The sequence below is a fragment of the Haematobia irritans genome, chromosome 3, assembly GCF_050003625.1.
Source record: "Haematobia irritans isolate KBUSLIRL chromosome 3, ASM5000362v1, whole genome shotgun sequence".
NCBI lineage: Eukaryota > Metazoa > Arthropoda > Insecta > Diptera > Muscidae > Haematobia > Haematobia irritans.
Genome location: NC_134399.1, coordinates 224,496,764 through 224,516,569, shown reverse-complemented (window position 1 = coordinate 224,516,569; position 19,806 = coordinate 224,496,764).

Genomic DNA, 19,806 nt, shown 5'->3' with positions numbered 1-19,806 from the left:
GATGTCCTCAAATAATGTGGCATGGTTGACCGTATCGAATGCTTTCGATAGGTCAAGCGCCACGAGGACCGTCCTATGACACGGCCTGGGCTGGTTAAGTCCCTTATTAATATGTGTCGAAGTGGCATGTAAGACTGTTGTCGTACTATGTACCTTACGGAATCCATGTTGATGGTGGGCAGCTGGAAAATTCTCCACAAGGCTGGGGAGGAGCAATGCCTCAAGTGTCTTGGCTACTGGCGAGATAAGGGATATCGGTCTGTACGATTCACCTTTGCTCGAATCTTTGCCCGGTTTCAGTAGTGGAATCACCCTTCCCATTTTCCAGACATCGGGTATAATGTGTGATTCCAAAGACAAATTGAGGAGTCTGGTCTGGTACTCAACTCCCAGTATTCCCAGATGCTTCATCATTAGCATATTTCTTTTCATCGAGGCCGTAGTATTATTATGTCTAAATACAGTATGGATATGCGAACGCTTAGTACTGTTACTGAGATTTGTGATTTGGGTGTTGTATTTGATGTGAAATTTAATTTCACTAGACATTTGGATTATATTATTCCGAAGGCGTATTCCTTATTATACTTCGTTAGAAGGAATGCTTCCGAATTTAAAGATCCTTATGTGAGGAAAAGTGTATATTGTTCGTTGGTCCGGTCTAAATTGGAATTTGCGTCTATTGTTTGGAGTCCGAGTGCTGCCATTCATATTAATCGGTTTGAGAGAGTTCAGAAATCTTTTACTAAATTTGCTATGAGCACTATAAATTTTTGTGATGGTCTTCCTTCTTATGAGAGTAGATGTATGCTTATTTCATTGAAAACTCTTAAGTCTAGGAGAGATATTTTTTCCGTAATGTTTTTACATGGTATTATTAATGGAAGTATTGTTTGCCCAGTACTTCTTTCATTCATTAGATTTAATTCACCACCTCGTACATTAAGGTATTATTTTCCTTTCAATTTGGATTTTCATTCTTCAAATTATGCCTTGAATGAACCGATTCATAGGTCTATGAGATTATTTAATAATATGTGCGAACATTTAGATTTTTCTATGTCAAGAGTAATGTTTAAAAATTTGTTGAATAATTTAATACTTTAATATTTATATTATATACTTTTATTAGGATTAAGAAAATTTGTATTGCCGGTCTGTAAGGATTTATTCCGTAGACACAGAAATAAAGAAATATGAATATGAATATGAAATTCCGTCAGAGCCCAGCGCCTTAGATGGTTTCGCGCTGTTGATGACATTGGTAACTTTGGCTGCAGTAAATTGTGGTGTGTCATCGGCTCGGAGACCACGTACACGACTGGTGGCTCTCCTTTTCGCTCTATCACTCTCGGGATGCTCGACAAACTGTCGGTTGAAGTATTTGGCGCACCTCTTCGGATCAGTCACAGTCACGTCGCCAAATGTGACTGAAATCCCATCATCCCTTGTGGAGGGGTTCGAGAGGGCTCTAACTGTTGACCACAATTTACCAGTTCCTGTTCCTAAGTTACATTGCTTCAGGTGCTCTAACCAAGTGTTCGGCTTGTGCTCGTCGACTATCTTACTAATCTCTAGATTTAGTTCTCTGATTCTAGGATCAGCAGGGTTAGCACGACGGCGTTCATCACGCTCGTCTGCGAGTCCCGCCGCTTCGGCTGGGAACTTGGGCCTCACTTGGGCAATTCGACCAGCGGGTATGAAGCGAGCGGCTGCTGCGTTGATGATGTCCCGGAACTCCCTCTGGGCAACATGAACATGTGAGGGGGACGGGAGCTCACTGAAGCGGCGATCGGTGTATTCTCTGAAGCCTTCCCAGTTGGCTTTCTTTTGATTAATAAACGTCCGGCGTTCAGAGGTTATGAAATCGGAGGGTCAGTTGATGGTGAGAATTATGGGGAGGTGGTCCGAACCCAATGAAATGACGGGTTGCCAGGAGACGTCATTTATCAGACCAGGCGATGCTAAGGATAAATCTGGCGAACTGCTGCAGTCACCCATAATTCTCGTGGGGGCCTCTTCGTTCACCGTGCAAAATGTGGAGTCGTCTATCTGCTCTGCCAAAGCTATGCCCCTCTGGTCATTACCCAGGAGAGAATGCCAAAGTTCATGGTGGGCATTAAAATCTCCTAGAACCAATCGGTTATGCCCGCTCCACAACCACTCAATGTTTGGGCTATAACCTGGAGCACAGCTACCAACCGGCGGTATGTACACATTGTATAGCTCTATCTCGGCAGCCCCACACTTAACTGCTACCCCCATACATTCCATGTACGGGTCATTAGTGTCTAGCACAAGCGTGATAGTTCTATACTGCACGGAACGGTGTAATATGAAAGCCAGGCCACCACCTCCATTTCTTGTGCGATCCTTCCGTAGGACATTGTACCCATCACAATGTCGTAGGCTGCAGGTGGGATTCAGCTTTGTTTCCTGGATCGCCGCGACCCTTATCCTTTTCCGATTCATAAAGTCTACGATCTCACTAATCTTACCACGGAGCCCGTTGCAATTAAATTGCAAAAATGATGCACTCTCCGGAACTGGTACAACAATATTCGGTGTAAGATGCTGCGGCGGAGAATATTGTTGTGCGGGAGAAGTCGGTGCGTAGAACCCGCCGCCGTGGGATAGTAGTTCTTTTAGCTTTTAACACCTTTTCCTGTAATACCAACAATGTAGAAGAAATTATACGATTTTATAAATTTTTAAAATTTTGTTTTACCTTTCGCCTGGACAGAGAATCGAACCGCGGACCATGCACTTTGTAAGCCAACACACTAACCACTGAGCTATGTACCTGTTATGGTCATCAATAGATAAATATCCATATAAGTTATATTTATATAGCATAGCTTGCGGCGCCCACGAACCGAAAAAACAAAGTTTATTTAACAGAAACAAACATTTAGTTTGGCACCGTGGAGCAGTGGTTGCTACATCCGACTTGCATGCCAAGGGTCGTGGGTTCGATCCCTGCTTCGACCAAAGTTTTTTTTTGTTTTTCTTTTTTACATATATTCCACATATGTTCGGAAGATTCCGAAAAAATGTCCAACATTACATTGTAGTATATTAAATTTTGAACTGTAAAATGTGTCTTATTAAAGACCTAAAGTCAGAAAAGAACAGTATTTGATATAAACGAAATGGACTGTGTTGTTGTTTCAAAAATAACTTTTTTTTATTGAAAAAATAAAAATTTTGTAACAAACGAATTTTTTTGGTAATAAAAGTTTAAAATTTTCGAAGCAATTCAAAAAACTCTAACAAAAGAAAAAACGTTTTCGGTACACGTTTTCCAAACGTTTTTTTTTTTCTTTGCGTGTGTCCAACTCTTAATTTAAGCCTTTAATTCAAAATGAGAACTGTTTAATTTTATCTTTAATCTTTATCCGTTGTTTTATATCCCCCACCATAAGACTGGGGTATACTAACTTTGTCATTCCACATAAAAATATTGATCTAAGACCACATAAATTATATATTGTGGGACGTGGTTAAAATCTGAGTCGATTTAGCGATGTCTGTCCGTCCGTCCTCCTGTTGAAATCACGCTAACTTCCGAACAAAATATGCCAATTACTTGAAACTTTTCACAATAAGTTGTTATTATATAATTATACTCATGAATTTGGTCTTCTGGAGACTCATTTCATCCGATCCGGTTTGGCTTTGGCCAAAAGCCACTCGTTTAAGAAGGCTCTGCATTGGTTTCTCATTATTTCCTCAAATATGATGGTTTTTCAGTATTTCGAATAACAAAAAAAAAATTAAAAATTAAACTCGAATTTGTTCTCTATGTAAAAATGTTGTGAATAATACTCACAAACATTTTAGCGCAAAATCAGACGTCTAAAGTGAAAAGGATCTGTCACGCAAAAAAAAAATAACGGTTGGAACGTGCACCGGAAACGTATTTCTTCTGTAAGAGTTTTTTGAATTTCTTCGAAAATTTTTAACTTTATCACCATTTTTTTACTTTTTTATATTTGCAATAAAAAAAGTAATTTTTGATCCAAAACACAGTCCGTTTATATCAAGCACTGTTCTTTTTTGACTTATAGTCTCTCTTATAGTCTACACTCAAAAAAAGTGAACTCTCTATTTCACTAAAACCAATTTAACATTCGTTTAGTTCATGGAATTATTATGTTTGGAGAAAGTTGCCTCTACTCTAATAATTTTTTGTGTACGGTAGTTAAATTAACTAAAACCGTGGAAAAAAATATACACAAATGAAGGATAAAGATTAACTAAATTCGTGTCTTCCAAGAAATAGTTCATCATGAACTTCGTATGTCACTAAAGACATTCTTGCAATTTTGAACTCCAATTTTTTCCTTCAAACTACAAATGTGTAACAAGTGAAAAAAAATTAATTATATCTAATAAATTTTCTTGAATTTGTCGACAAATATTTACTTATTTTTATGACATCGGCGTGATGCCAGCGTTTGTTATACTGTTTAGTTAAAATTTTCTAAAATTAACCGAAATTTTTCTTCCTGGTGGGTTCACTGTTTTTTCAGTGTAGATAGTCTCTTATAAAAAGTTTCATAGTAAACATTTAATATAGTAGTATGTAATGTTGAACATATTTTCGGATTTTTCCGAACATATTTGTAATACAGTCGAAGCTTGGTTTTACGAACGATATATTGTCAGGCCCTTTCGTTAATTAGAAAAATTCGTTAAATCGAATGGAAAGTTTTAAGGTTAACTTATATTGAAAATTGTAGTTTTTGATTTATGAGAAAAAAATTCATGAGTATGAGCATGAGCAGAAAATTTTGTCCAAATTTTATATTATAGAAAAAATTTTTCAAACTTCTATTTATATAAAAAATTTTGTCAAAATTTTATTTCTATAGAAAATTTTGTCAGAATTTTATTTCTATAGAAAATTTTGTCAATATTTTATTTCTATGAAAAATTTTGTCAAAATTTTATTTCTATAGAAAATTTTGTCAAAATTTTATTTCTATAGTTAGTTGTTAGTTGAATCTTTATTATTTATAAATTCATCTATAGAATTCAATGTTTAAAAAATTTAATTGATATAATACTTTAAATAAAGATTTTACGGCTATGACTTAACGTCGTCTATAGAAAATTTTGTCAACATTTTATTTCTATGAAAAATTTTGTCAAAATTTTATTTCTATAGAAAATTTTGTCAAAATTTTATTTCTATAGAAAATTTTATTTTCTCCAAATTTTATATTCGTCCAGGCGAAACGTAAATTTTTAAAAATTTATAAAATCTAATAATTTCTTCTACATTCGTTTGTATTGCAGAAAATGATGCTAAGAACTGAAAAGTGGGAAAGATATGAGAGAAGATACAATTAGCCAGATTTCTTTGAGCGAGTTTTTATGAAATAGTTTTTACATCCTCTAAAAGAATAAACGTTTATCACAAAAAGTATATACTTGTCTTCCAAACAAACTGCCTTACAGCGAAAAGCAATTTGGAAACTATATTTGATGAGGATGTGAAAATCCGAAACAGCTGTCTTCCCAACAATTTTGGACAACATTTTCACGTTTCCATACACCATAAAAATAACCGGTAATGATAGGCTAATAAATAAGGCCATTATATCATTACATGTACTAAATGCGCATCACAGATGATATATGCATTTATATTTGTTTATCTAAATTTTCTTTTGGGAGGAAAGAATTATTTTTGGCGTGTATATACTTGTTTAAGTTTGCCTTAGCTTTTTAGATTTAAAACGGATGGCAAGGAACCAGTCAAGTAAATTTTATTTGTCCTGCTTCATATTTATCGCATAAGCGAAAAGGTTTTTCTCATTAGCAAAAATGTTTCCCTTATAAGGCCTGATGATATGAGGCCTTCCAGGGGTTTGTAGCAACAAATTCTATTTATGTGTGTTGAGTGAATAAACGTAATTTGAGCAACTTTTCTCGCGCATAATTTGTGGTAAACATTTTTATTTAAACAAAAACATCGAGGCATCTCCAACTTAGTTGGGAAACAGTTATGCCAAGAGAAATAAAAAAAATATATATTCAAAATGGTATTTGTATACTGCTGCCAAAAGTAATCAAAATTAAAGTTTTCATGATGTATGCAGGGTATGAATAGCTAGAAAGGGAAATATGTTACATTTGGCAAAGTAATGTGAATGATATTGGCATTCATGGTTTTTGTTTCTAGGAAAGTCGGAAGGTAACAAAATGTTACATGACATTCGGGGTTTTGCTCATATGAATAGTATTAATTAGAGATTTTAACCTAATTAGACACTACTAACAATTGACAGATTTAATAATAATACAATAATGATTTTGGTATTGATTCCGAGCAATGAGGCGGAGAATTGAAGTAAGGATACATTTAAGACACAATTCTCTTTTAAAATTGAGTTTTACGTACTTGATTCTAGGAAACAAATTTTATTTCTTTTTCAGTTTTTTTCTTCATGTACACAGAGAATACAGATTGGTTGTAGCAACCGAATTTATAGCCAAACACCTTTTGGCAGTTACAGCAACTACCAAAAGGCAGTTGTGTCTCCCAACTATTCGGTCAATACAACCGATGGCATAGGTTGCTGCTACCTTCATAATTCAGTTGTGTTATCCAACCTTATTAATACTGGAAACCGTATTAAAATAAAATTTTTTCCTCATAATTTATATTTTATTTAAATATGTTTAAATATATTAATATACACATACATATTATTTATCAAATAAATAAAGTGCAGCTTATAAATTCCGAGCGATTTGTTCAACACTCCTATTGAATGTTGTCCATTGAGCAATAAACAAACGGGATAACAGCCAAGCTAATTTAATTCCTTATTTAAGTGGGCACGGGTGATATATACCATACCACGATTTGAGGATTTGATTTCTTCTGCGCTTTATGTTCTTCCTATCTGTACCTCTGGCCGTATTTTTTTATTTATTTGAATTAAAATGTGTAATGTCTATACGTCTTCTTCAACTACTATAAATTGGAAATAACAAAATGACATTTGAAAAATATTTCACATGTCATTCGGTTATGAAGACCGAATGACATGTGGAATTTATTTATGCTTGGTCGTATCAACCGATTTAAACTAAAATTTTTTATAGGTGAGACATTTGGTTGCTACAACATTTTGGTTGCTACTACTAAAGTAGAATTTTCATATCTACAACCGATATATAACCAATCTCTTCTCTGTGTGTAGTATCAAAGGCCTTTAAAAAAATGTTCAAGTAGAAATCATGCTGTGCTTCAAGTACAAAATGTCTTTAAAATAAAGTATTGATAAACATCTCCTATTTTTATAAGCGTGTTGTTGTTGTCAAAATGCAAAAAGTCAAATAATTGAAAGACGATTTTCTTTAATTTTGCATTATTATTATAAAATTGACCTTAATCAAAGAACATTTTCCTTCATTTTAAGATACCAATTTTTAAGTCATATCAATTAATTATGCACGCAAACAAATAATTCTTTCCTCCCAAACGAAATTTTAGACAAACAAAGTTCGTTTATAATTTGCTTCTCGGTGTAAGGAAGTTTATTTGGGAGAAAAGTATATACTGTTTGTGATAAACGTTTACTCTTTTACAGGATGTAAAAACAATTTCATAAAGACTAATTCAAAAAACAATCTTTTCTGGCTAATTGCATTTTCCCTCACATCTTTTTCACTTCCACGAGGTTTTTTAGTTCTTAGCGGCTTTTTCTGTAATACAAACAATGTAGAAGAAATTATACGATTTTATAAATTTTTAAAATTTTACCTTTCGCCTGGACGGATGTAGGTCGGATGGTATTGAAAATGGACCATATCGGTCCACTTTTACGTATAGCCCCCATATAAAGGGATCCTCAGATTTGGCTTGTGGAGCCTCTAACAGAAGTATATTTCATCCGATCCGGCTGAAATTTGGTACATGGTGTTGGTATATGGTCTCTAACAACCATGCAAAAATTGGTCCATATCGGTCCTTAATTATATATAGCCCCCATATAAACCGATCCCCAGATTTGGAGCCTAAAAGAGAAGCAAATTTCATCCGATCCGGCTGAAATTTGGTACATGGTGTTGGTATATGGTCTCTAACAACCACGCAGACATTGGTCCACATCGATCCATAATTATATGTAGCCCCCATATAAACCGATCCCCAGATTTGGCTTGCGGAGCCTAAAAGAGAAGCAAATTTCATCCGATCCGGCTGAAATTTGGTACATGGTGTTGGTATATGGTCTCTAACAACCACGCAGAAATTGGTCCACATCGGTCCCTAATTATATGTAGCCCCCATATAAACCGATCCCCAGATTTGGCTTGCGGAGCCTCAAAGAGAAGAAAATTTTATCCGATCCGGCTGAAATTTGGTACATGATGTTGGTATATGGTCTCTAACAACCATGCAAAAATTGGTCCATATCGGTCCTTAATTATATATAGCCCCCATATAAACCGATCCCCAGATTTGGCTTGTGGAGCCTCTAAGAGAAGCATATTTCATCCGATCCGGCTGAAATTTTGTACATGCCAACATATGGTCTCTAACAATCATGCAAAAATTGGTCCACATCGGTCCATAATTATATATAACCCCCGTATAAACCGATCCCCAGATTTGGCTTGCGGAGCCTCAAAGAGAAGCAAATTTCATCCGATCCGGCTGAAATTTGGTACATGATGTTGGTATATGGTCTCTAACAACCATGCAAAAATTGGTTCACATTGCTTCATAATTATATATAGCCCCCATATAAACCGATCCCCAGATTTGGCTTGCGAAGTCTCCAAGAGAAGCAAATTTCATCCAAGCCGGTTGTAATTTGGAACATGGTGTTAGTATGTGATCTTTAACAACCGTGCCAGAATTGGTCCATATCGGTCCATAATTATATATAGCCCCCTTATAAAGCGTTCTCCAGATTTGACTTCCGGAGCCTCTTGGAGGAGCAAAATTCATCCGATCCGGTTCAAATTAGGAACGTGGTGTTAGTATATGGTCGCTAACAACCACACCAAAATTGGTCCAATCACACAAAAATTGGTCCATATCGGTTCATAATCATGGTTGCCACTAGAGCCAAAAATAATCTACCAAAATTTTATTTCTATAGAAAATTTTGTCAAAATGTTATTTCTATAGAAAATTTTGCCAAAATTTTATTTCTAGAGAAAATTTTGTTAAAATTTTATTCGGTTCATAATAAAATTTTCATCATTTTCAAAATTTTATTTCTATAGAAAATTTTGTCAAAATTTTATTGCTATAGAAAATTTTGTTCCAATTTTATTCGGTTCATAATCATGGTTGCTACTCGAGCCACAAATAATCTACCAAGATTTTATTTCTATAGAAAATTTTGTCAAAAGTTTATTTCTATAGAAAATTTTGTTAAAATTTTATTTCTGTAGACATTTTTGTCAAAATTTTCTTTCTATAGAATATTTTGTCAAAATTTTTATATCTATAGAAAATTTTGTGAAAATTTTATTTCTATAGAAAATTTTGTTAAAATTTTATTTTTGTAGACAATTTTGTCAAAATTTTATGTCTACTTTGTCAAACTGAATTATATACGTATTGGATCGATCTTTTTTGATTTAATATATACCACGTATGGACTTACATACAATTAAGAAGATGGTGTTAGGAGGTTTTAAGATACCTTGCCATCGGCAAGCGTTACCGCAACTTAAGTAATTCGATTGTGGATGGCAGTGTTTAGAAGAAGTTTCTACGCAATCCACGATGGAGGGTACATAAGCTTCGGCCTGGCCGAACTTACGGCCGTATATACTTGTTTCTTCTTCATATGGGGCCGTTTTGCCGCGATTTCGACCTTCAAACGCTCCAATAACGCCATATAATAGTCACTGTTGATGGTTTTTCCATTCTCAAGATAATCGATAAAAATTATTCTATGCGCATCCCAAAAAACAGAGGCCATTACTTTGCCAGCGGACTTTTGAGTCTTTCCATGCTTCGGAGACGGTTCACTGGTTGCTGTCCACTCAGCCGACTGTCGATTGGACTCAGAAGTGTAGTGATAGGTTAGGTTAGGTTAGGTTAGGTTAGGTGGCAGCCCAATGTATCAGGTTCACTTAGACTATTCAGTCCATTGTGATACCACATTGGTGAACTCCTCTCTTATCACTGAGTGCTGCCCGATTCCATGTTAAGCTCAATGACAAGTGGCCTCCTTTTTATAGCCGAGTCCGAACGGCGTTCCACATTGCAGTGAAACTACTTAGAGAAGCTTTGTAACCCTCAGAAATGTCACCAGCATTACTGAGGTGGGATAATCCACCGCTGAAAAACATTTTTGGTGTTCGGTGGAAGCAGGAATCGAACCCACGACCTTGTGTATGCAAGGCGGGTATGCTAACCATTGCACCACGGTGGCTGCCATGATGGAGCCATGTTTCATTCATTGTCACATATCGACGGAAAAACTCGGGTGTATTACGAGTTAACAGCTGCAAACACCGCTCAGAATCATCAACACGTTGTTGTTTTTGTTGAAATGTGAGCTCGCGCGGCATCCATTTTGCACAGAGCTTCCGCATATCCAAACATTGATGAATGATATGACCAACACGTTCCTTTGATATCTTTATGGCCTCTGCTATCTCGATCAACTTCATTTTACGGTCATTCAAAATCATTTTGTTTTAATGTTTTCGTCGGTAACCACCTCTTTCGGGCGTCCACTGCGTTCACCGTCCTCCGTGCACATTTCACCACGCTTGAATTTTGCATACCAATCAATTATTGTTGATTTCCCTGGGGCAGAGTTCGGAAACTCATTATCAAGCCGAGTTTTTGCTTCCACCGTATTTTTCCCTTCAGAAAACAGTATTTTATCAAAACACGAAATTCATTTTTTTTTTTCATTTTTTTTCACAATAACAAAAATTGCTTCACAAAAGACGCTCTATCTCACAAACTAATTGACTTACAGACGTCAAATTTTGACACGAAATTTTTGAAGGTTGGTACTATATAAAAATAATATGCATTTAATACTAGCGACGCCTTCTATGTGTCAGACCGGGGACTTATCAGCCAACCTGTTATATATGTGGGAGCTATATATCTAAATGTGAACCGATTTAGAATATTTGGCAGGTTTGGTTAATTCTACACTCATAGAAAAAAGTCTGCTAAAAACAGCAGTCGATGTTTGCTGTTATATTTTTGTACTTCAGGGCCTAATGAACAACAATTTATAACATGTTTAGGTTATAAATGTTTCCTCAAAGCATATTTAAGAACCAAAAGTAGTTTTTGGTATATTTTTGCACAGTAATATACTTACAAGCTCCTAAATACGATCAGCAAACATTTTGTTTGCTGTTAGCCTCAATCCGATAAATATTCAGATATTTGGTCAAATACTATAGATATTCATAAAATATTGTTTTAATTATGTTAGGATAGCTCCCAAGTTGAAATTTTTATTTGTTTTAGCCAAAATAAAACATGTTTTAGTGTAATCGAGCTTAATAAATAGCAGGAAATGTTTGCTATTTCAGCAAACAGTGACTGCTGTCCCTTTTTCAGCAGACTTTCTGCTGTTTTAGCAGACTTTTCTGCTGTCCCTACTAACAAATTTCTTTGGGTGTACGGAAGATTACCTTTTGCTAAATTTGAGTAAGATCGGGTAAAAAATAAGGGTTTTGTGGCCAAATTTTTGAAAATCGAGCGATACATATATATGTGAGCTATATCTAAATCTAAACCGATTTCAATGATGAAAAAGATTACTTTGTGCCAAATTTGACGATAATCGGTTTCTAAAAAAGCGCAGCGTAACTACATTTGTCGAAATCCATCGATACATATATATGAGAGCTATATCTAAATTTGATCCGATTTCTTCCAAATTCAATAGCGTTCGTCCTTGTGCCCAAAAAACACCCTGTACCAAATTTCATCCAAATCGGTTAATAATTGCGATCGGAATCCTGCGAACAACAAATACAAGGACAGACGGACGGACACCAAGCGCTAGATCGACTCTGGAGGTGAGTCTGAGTTGATCGGTATATATTTTAATTCACATTCACATTTTTTGGCAGATCAAAGTTATTATACCCTGACTATGTATTTTAGGGTATAACAAGTATATACAGCAGTAAGTTCGGCCGGGCCGAATCTTAAATACCCACCACCATGAACCAAATATTAGGGTTTCCTTTGAAATTGCGGGAGGGCTTGAGGACTTGAGGACACTTCCCGAAGATAAATTTAAAGAGTTCACCTATGAGAACTATATCGGATTCTGGATTTATAAGAAACATTTTTGTTTGAGTTTTAGAGGAATCATTAACATCTCTTGTAAGTGTGCAAGAAAATTATAAAATAACGTCTTGATTTGAAATCTTAAATCTGTAGAAGTAAAATCTGGAAATTTTACTTTGAGTTTCAAGCAATTTCATGATCAGTGCGCCTTCTACACGGTCTATATGGAGGCATTACCAAATGGACCGATAAAAACTTAATCCGATACACGTTTTTGTGAGCTTAAAATACCAGAATATTTACAATTTCAGGCAAATCAGATAAAAACTACGGTTTATAGAAACCCAAGGAGTTAAATAGGGAGATCGGTCTTATGGGGGCTATACTAAAATATGGACCGATATTCACCGTTTTCGGCACACCTCTTTATGACCCGAAAATACCTCTAGATTTCCAATTTCAGGCAAATAGGATAAAAACTTCGGATTCTAGAAGCCCAAGAAGTAAAATCGGCAAATCGGTCTATATGGGGGCTATACCAAAATAAGGACCGATACTCACCATTTTCGGCACACCTCTTTATGGTTCTAAAATACCTCTAGATTTCCAATTTCAGACAAATTGGATAAAAACTACGGTTTCTATAAGCCCAAGACCCAAATCGGGAGGTCGTTTTATATGGGGACCATACCAAAACATGGACCGATACTCACAATTTTTGGCACACGTATCTGTGGTCCTACAATACCTCTAGATTTCCAATTTCAGGTAAATTGAATAAAAACTGCGGTTTCTATAAGCCCAAGAAGTAAAATCGGGAGATCGGTTTATATGGGGGCTATACCAAAACATGGACCGATACTCGCCATTTTTGACACACCTCTTTATGGTCATAAAATACCTCTAGATTTCAAAATTCAGGCAAATTGGATAAAAACTACGATTTCTATAAGCCCAAGACCCCAAATCGGGAGGTCGGTTTATATGGGGACTATATCAAAACCTGGACCGATATAGCCCACCTTCGAACTTGACCTGTCTGCAGACAAAAGGCGAGTTTGTGCAAAATTTCAGCACGATTGCTTCATTATTGAAGACTGTATCGTGATTACAACAGACAGACAGACGGACAGACGGACATCGTTATATCGTCTTAGAATTTCTCTCTGATCAAGAATATATATACTTTATATAGTCGGAAATCGATATTTCGATGTGTTACAAACGGAATGACAAACTTATTATACCCCCGTCACCATTCTATGGTGGTGGGTATAAAAAGACAAAATGTTTGCAACCACGCTACATTTTCCTCCTATACCATTGACTTACAACCAGGGCTGCCAACAAAATTTTAAGAAAATCATCACTTTTTCCCGAAAAAGTCGTCATAATCGGCACTTGCATTATAAAAATCGTCCAAAAATCGGGAATTTAAATAATATTAAAATAAATGCATCCAGATTTTATATCCTAAATAATAACTTTGTTTGACTTTAGACTCCATAAAACATACTGATCGACTCAAAATCACGTCCTGAGTCGATCTATTCGTATTCGTTCGTTTATCGATCGGTCTGTCTATGTATTGTTCGCAGGATTCCGGTCGCAATAATTTTGATGAAAGTTGGTTCAGTGCTTTTTGGGCACAAGATGGCGTTCGTCATTGAATTTGGAAAAAAATCGGATCACATTTAGATATAGCCCCCATATATATGCATCGCCCAATTTCAACAAATGGGGTCGTATTGAGCTAAATAGGTCGTCCATCTTCAAATTTAATACAAAGTAATTAAGTACGCTTATAGTAAGCATAATTTAATCGAAATCGGTTAAGATTTCGAATTCGCTCGATTTTACCAAATTTTTGAACCGTGTAAATATCGTCATTTTAGAGGCAAAAATCGGAAACTGTTATTTTTTTGAGTCAAAAATCGTCAAAATGCCGATAAATCGGCAAAATTGGCAGCCCTGCTTACAACTTTAAGATTCCACTGTATGGGTTGAAATAAATTCCGTTTAAAAATTGTTGTTATTGTTATAGTTCTCATGTCATATATCCATAATTTAAATTCATCATAATAATAAATAAAAACTATTTTGGTTCTCCATATTAATACATCACCATAGTTAATGTGAAAAAAAGACTGTGCTATCTTTAAAGAAAAGTTACCAAGAAAGGATATTCTCCTTTCGTGCAAAACTCTTTATAAAGTTTCCACCATTGTTGTTGTTATTCTCCTTTTTTTCTTTGCGAAACCTCATCAAATATGGGTGGAGTATTTTTATCACCTTGTTTTCGCTTTTATTTCGTTATTTTACTTTCATTTTTAGCACCATTTCGTCTCTTATCTGATTGTGACGTATGTCAACAGAAAAGAAGACCATTCGATGTTATCCTCTCTGTGTGTTGTGTTTGTTTTTTTTTTTTCTTTGTGACAAAATATAAAATATAAACTATTTTATAAAATGAGAATGGAATTAAATAAATAATGTCAGCCTTTTGTTCTACTTTGTGAATTTCATATGAAAGCTAGTTTTCCGTTTCCTTGTTTTTTTGCCAATGTGGCCAATTGGTTGTTTGTGTGTGAATGGGTGTGTGGTTGTGTGTGTACAATATAGGGTAGTAGTTGCTGCTGAAGAAATTCCTTTTATTGATGTTGAACATGCCAACCTTAAATGGAAACTTTCAACAAAAGAGTTGCAAATATTGTTTATTGTTGTCGTAGAGGATGATTGTCATCATTTATCAACAAGTTCATTTCATGGTCAATTCATTAGAATACATATATCGTACGTACCTACAAAGCTATTCGAAGACTTGTTTATTCAGTCACTTGTTCGACGAATTCGCCCACCATTTTTATACTTCCACTGCCCATTTGCCATGGCTATGGTGGCTACAGTATTTTCGATGATACAAAAATGTGAAATATGGTAATTTTAGGGAAATTTTAGCGATTCATGTAATGGAAGCTATACTGAAAAAAAAAAACAGTAAACCTATCAGGAAAGAAAATTTTAGTTAATATTGGAACAAAATAAATTAATTTAAAAACATTTTAACTAAACTATATTAGAAACAAAGATGTCACGCCGATTTTACAAAAATAAGTAAATAATTTTTGTCAAATTCAAGATTATTATTTTTCACCTATCAAAGAAAATTTTGTAGTTTGAAGGAAAAAAAATTTGAGTTAAAAATTGAAAAATTGTGCCATAGGAAGTTAAAGTCATGGTAACTTTCTTAAAACGTAATAATTCCATGAACTAGAATATAATTAAATCGGCTTTATTGAAATATACGGTTTACTTTTTTTATACCCACCACCATAGAATGGAGATGAGGGTATAATAAGTTTGTTATTCCGTGTGTCACACATCGAAATATCGACTTCCGACTATATAAAGTATATATATTCTTGATCAGGGAGAAATTCTAAGACGATATAAGCATGTCCGTCTCTCTGTCTGTTGTAATCACGCTACATCCTTCAATAACTGCGCTATCGTCCTGAAATTTGGCACAGATTCGTTTTTTGGTTGCAGGCAGGCTTATAAAAAACGTAGCTTTGGTCCAATTAGCCTGAAATTGTGCCGAAAATAGTGCCCATCGGACCATGTTTTGGTATTGCCCCCATATAGACCGATCTCCCGATTTTGCTTCTTGGGCGTCTAGAAACTGTATTTTCTATCCGATTTGCCTGAAATTGAAAATGTAGAGGTATTTTAGGACCATAAAGAGGTGTGTCGAAGATGGTCCGTATCGGTCCATGTTTTGGTATATCCCCCATATAGATCGATCTCTCGATTTTACATCTTGGGCTTCTAGAAACTGTATTTACTATGCGATTAGCCTGAAATTGAAAATCTAGACGTATTTTGGGACCATAAATATGTGTGTCGAAAATGGTCTGTATCGGTTCACGTTTTGGTATAGCCTATATGGGGGGACCGATCTCCCGATTTTTATTTATCCTGTCCGATTTGCCTGAAATTGGAAACCTAGACGTATTTTGGGACCATAGAGAGGTGTGTCGAAAATGGTCCGGATCGTCCACGTATAACAGGCGCTCTGATCATGAAAATTGCTTGAAATTGAAAGTAAAATTTCCAGATTTTACTCATCGTATTCATTTAAATAATGTCGGAAAAAATCTACAGATTTAAGATTTCAAATCAAGGCGTTATTTTATCATATACACGATATGTTTATGATTTCTCTAAAACTCAAACAAAATTGGTTCTCACAAATCTGATCTAGTCTTCATAGGTAGAATCGGGTTGAACTGATTTGCTTGGGAGAAAATTTGTCATCAAACCCCCTAAAATGCTATATATTATCAAGAAACCCGCTACGACGAAGACGTTTCAAAGTAAACTAATATATTTGATTCATGGTGGTGGGTATTTAAGATTCGGCCCGGCCGAACCTACTGCTGTATATACTTGTTATACCCATCACCATAGAATGGTGACGGGGGTATAATAAGTTTGTCATTCCGTTTGTAACACATCGAAATATCGATTTCCGACTATATAAAGTATATATATTCTTGATCAGGGAGAAATTTTAAGATGATATAACGATGTCCGTCTGTCTGTCCTCAAGTCCTCAAGCCCTCCTGAAATTTCAAAGGAAACCCTAATATTTGGTTCATGATGGTGGGTGTTTAGGATTCGGCCCGGCCGAACTTACTGCTGTATATACTTGTTTTTTACTAACATTGTGTTTCATCCCAGGGCGTTAGCCGATTTAAATTTACATCCTAGAGTTTTTGTAGAAGTACAAAAAATGTTTCCATTAAAAGTATTTGTATCTGGAAAGTTGAAGTTGAAGTTGTTGAAATGGTAACACAAATGTTGGTCTACATAGTGGTGAAGGGTATAATATAGTCGGCTCCGCACGACTTTAGACTTTACTTACTTGTTTTATTTTATTTTGGTCAGTTTAGTACTTTTCCTTTTGTAGTATTTTTCCAAAATGAATCCTTTCCTTCCACTGTGTAACTTGTCAAAGGCCATAACAAAGATGGTCACTGTAGTTGTAACTTTGGCACTACTATGACAATGACTATGACTCCGACTAAGACTACAATAAAAACCATTTGACTTAGTTTCCTGTTCTTGGCGTTTTTCCCCCTCTTCAGTTTTTGCTTTGATCGGCCTATTCAAGAGCCGTTACGATTGCTTTAAATTATGTGACAAAATACACTCTGCCACCACTCATTCCAAAAGAACATGGAAGGGTCATTCTTTGTTGTAGCGGACTACAAACGGCCACTTCAAGTTTTTTTTTGTTGTTTCGCTTTCATTGCTATTGAACATGTTTGGATATCATTAGGATGAGTAGTTTTGAAAGTGTGAGTGCGTATGTGGAAGCGTGTGTGTATGTGTGACCTTTATAATTCTCTTTGGATTCCTTCAATAACCCCCGACAAACTCGCCACCTGTTTCTAGTATGAAATTTAGATTCCGAAAGCTGTAGGAGCCATCGTTGTAAGCAAATGCTATCAGGTTTGAAGAGAAAGGATGGGAATGTGCGTTTCTGTCCATTGTCGTATAGGAAAATGGTCATAAGTCATGCAAACTTGTTGGTTGGTCAAATATGGGTTAAGCAGCAAAGGATTTGTTCTTCATCATTGTTGATAGTCTATGAGGGTCCACATGTGTGTGCGTATGCGTGTACGTGTGGGTATTGTTTGTTTGTTGCTGTTTACCAACCTTAAAACAGAATTAATCTTTTTTCCAGCCTTTTTTTCCAACGCAATCATTCTTTCAATATCCTTTTGGCAGTTTTTGAGCAAAAACTGAGCGTCCTCATGGATAATGATGACCTTTTCGTAAATCTTTGTAAGTGTATGTGCTGCCTTTTTCCTCCAATATGCATGACACTGTATTGAACAATCCTTCCTTTATCTCATTTCAATAGGGCCTCCTTTCATCACGAAATCTCAAACAAATTCCTGTTTTTGTCCACTCTCTGCACCAAAGTCCTCTTCAATAGTTTCCTTGCTCTTTTGGTCGTCATTGCTGTTGTTCCCATTGTCCTTTTTTTGTTTTGTATTCCAAACTAAACGATTTTCTGTTTAATTTAACTTTTAACATTTCTTTCGAATGAGCCATTTTTGATGATTGCTGTCATTTTGGAAAAGAAAAAACTTTTCTTTTTCCTCACTTTACATCTCCTGCCATCGATGTCCTCCTACTCGTTTTATGTTGACTGCTGTAATTACACAACAGTAAGGACGACAAAAGTCGTCCTGGTGTCGACAAAGGATGAAACCATTTGAAATCAATAAGCAATTTTTGTTTCCCTTGAGTTGCAATTTTGTGTTTCCTTGGTTGCATGCATCCTGCCCTCGATATACGTGAAAAATGAATGCAGCATTGTTAAGTCATTCCTTATGCTGTGAGCATAAGTTTTTGGAAGGCAGGATGAATTTTGTTTTTAACAGATAATGTACACTGTTAGAAAAATATGTTTTAATATGTTCCCATATAAACAAAATGTGTTTCGGGCACAATTTTTAAACACAATATATTTAAGTGCAAACATGTAATGTTCCTAAACTAACACTAAATGTTTGTGACACATATGTTAATATGTTAGAATATATTATGTTTGGGGCATGAATGTTTCATAAAAATAATATGTGTGAATGTAAATATATATAAATTTACAAATTTCGAGTAAACATATATATGTTTTGATATTTTATTCAGAGAGCATCAGAGAGAGTATAGAGAAAGAAATAGAGATGGAAACCGGGAGGGTTGACGAAAGATATCAACATAACACAGCGAGAGAATCAAAAGAGAGCAATTTCTGTGAAACCACTTGTACGCTTAGGAGGTTAGGAAATTTCTTAGCCTAGCACAAAAAGCGCGGTATAAACAGAAAAAAGTTAAGTGTTTTTTTTTTGCAATCGAAAAATTAGAAATGGGTGCTGTCATCAAATATTTACATAAAAAGGTTTATCGGGACAAGAAATTCATAATGATATGGTGAATGTGTTAGGTCAAAGTGCTCCTTCATATGCAACAGTAAACAAGTAATTAAAGTCTAAAGTCGGGCGGGGCCGACTATATTATACCCTGCACCACTTTGTAGATCTAAGTTTTCGTTACCATATCACATCCGTCAAATGTGTTGGGGCTATATATAAAGGTTTGTCCCAAATACATACATCTAAATATCACTCGATTTGGACAGGATTTGATAGACTTTTGCAAAATCTATAGACTCAAAATTTAAGTCGGCTAATGCACTAGGGTGGAACACAAGGTTAGTAAAAAAATATGGGAAACGTTTAAATCTGAAGCAATTTTAAGGAAACTTCGCAAAAGTTTATTTATGATTTGTCGCTCGATATATATGTATTAGAAGTTTAGGAAAATTAGAGTCAATTTTTCAACTTTTCGACTAAGCAGTGGATTTAGTTTCGATTTTTAGTTACAAGGAAAATGTTGGTATTTTGACAATTTTTGTCGAAATCAGAAAAACATATATATGGGAGCTATATCTAAATCTGAGTTATATCTAA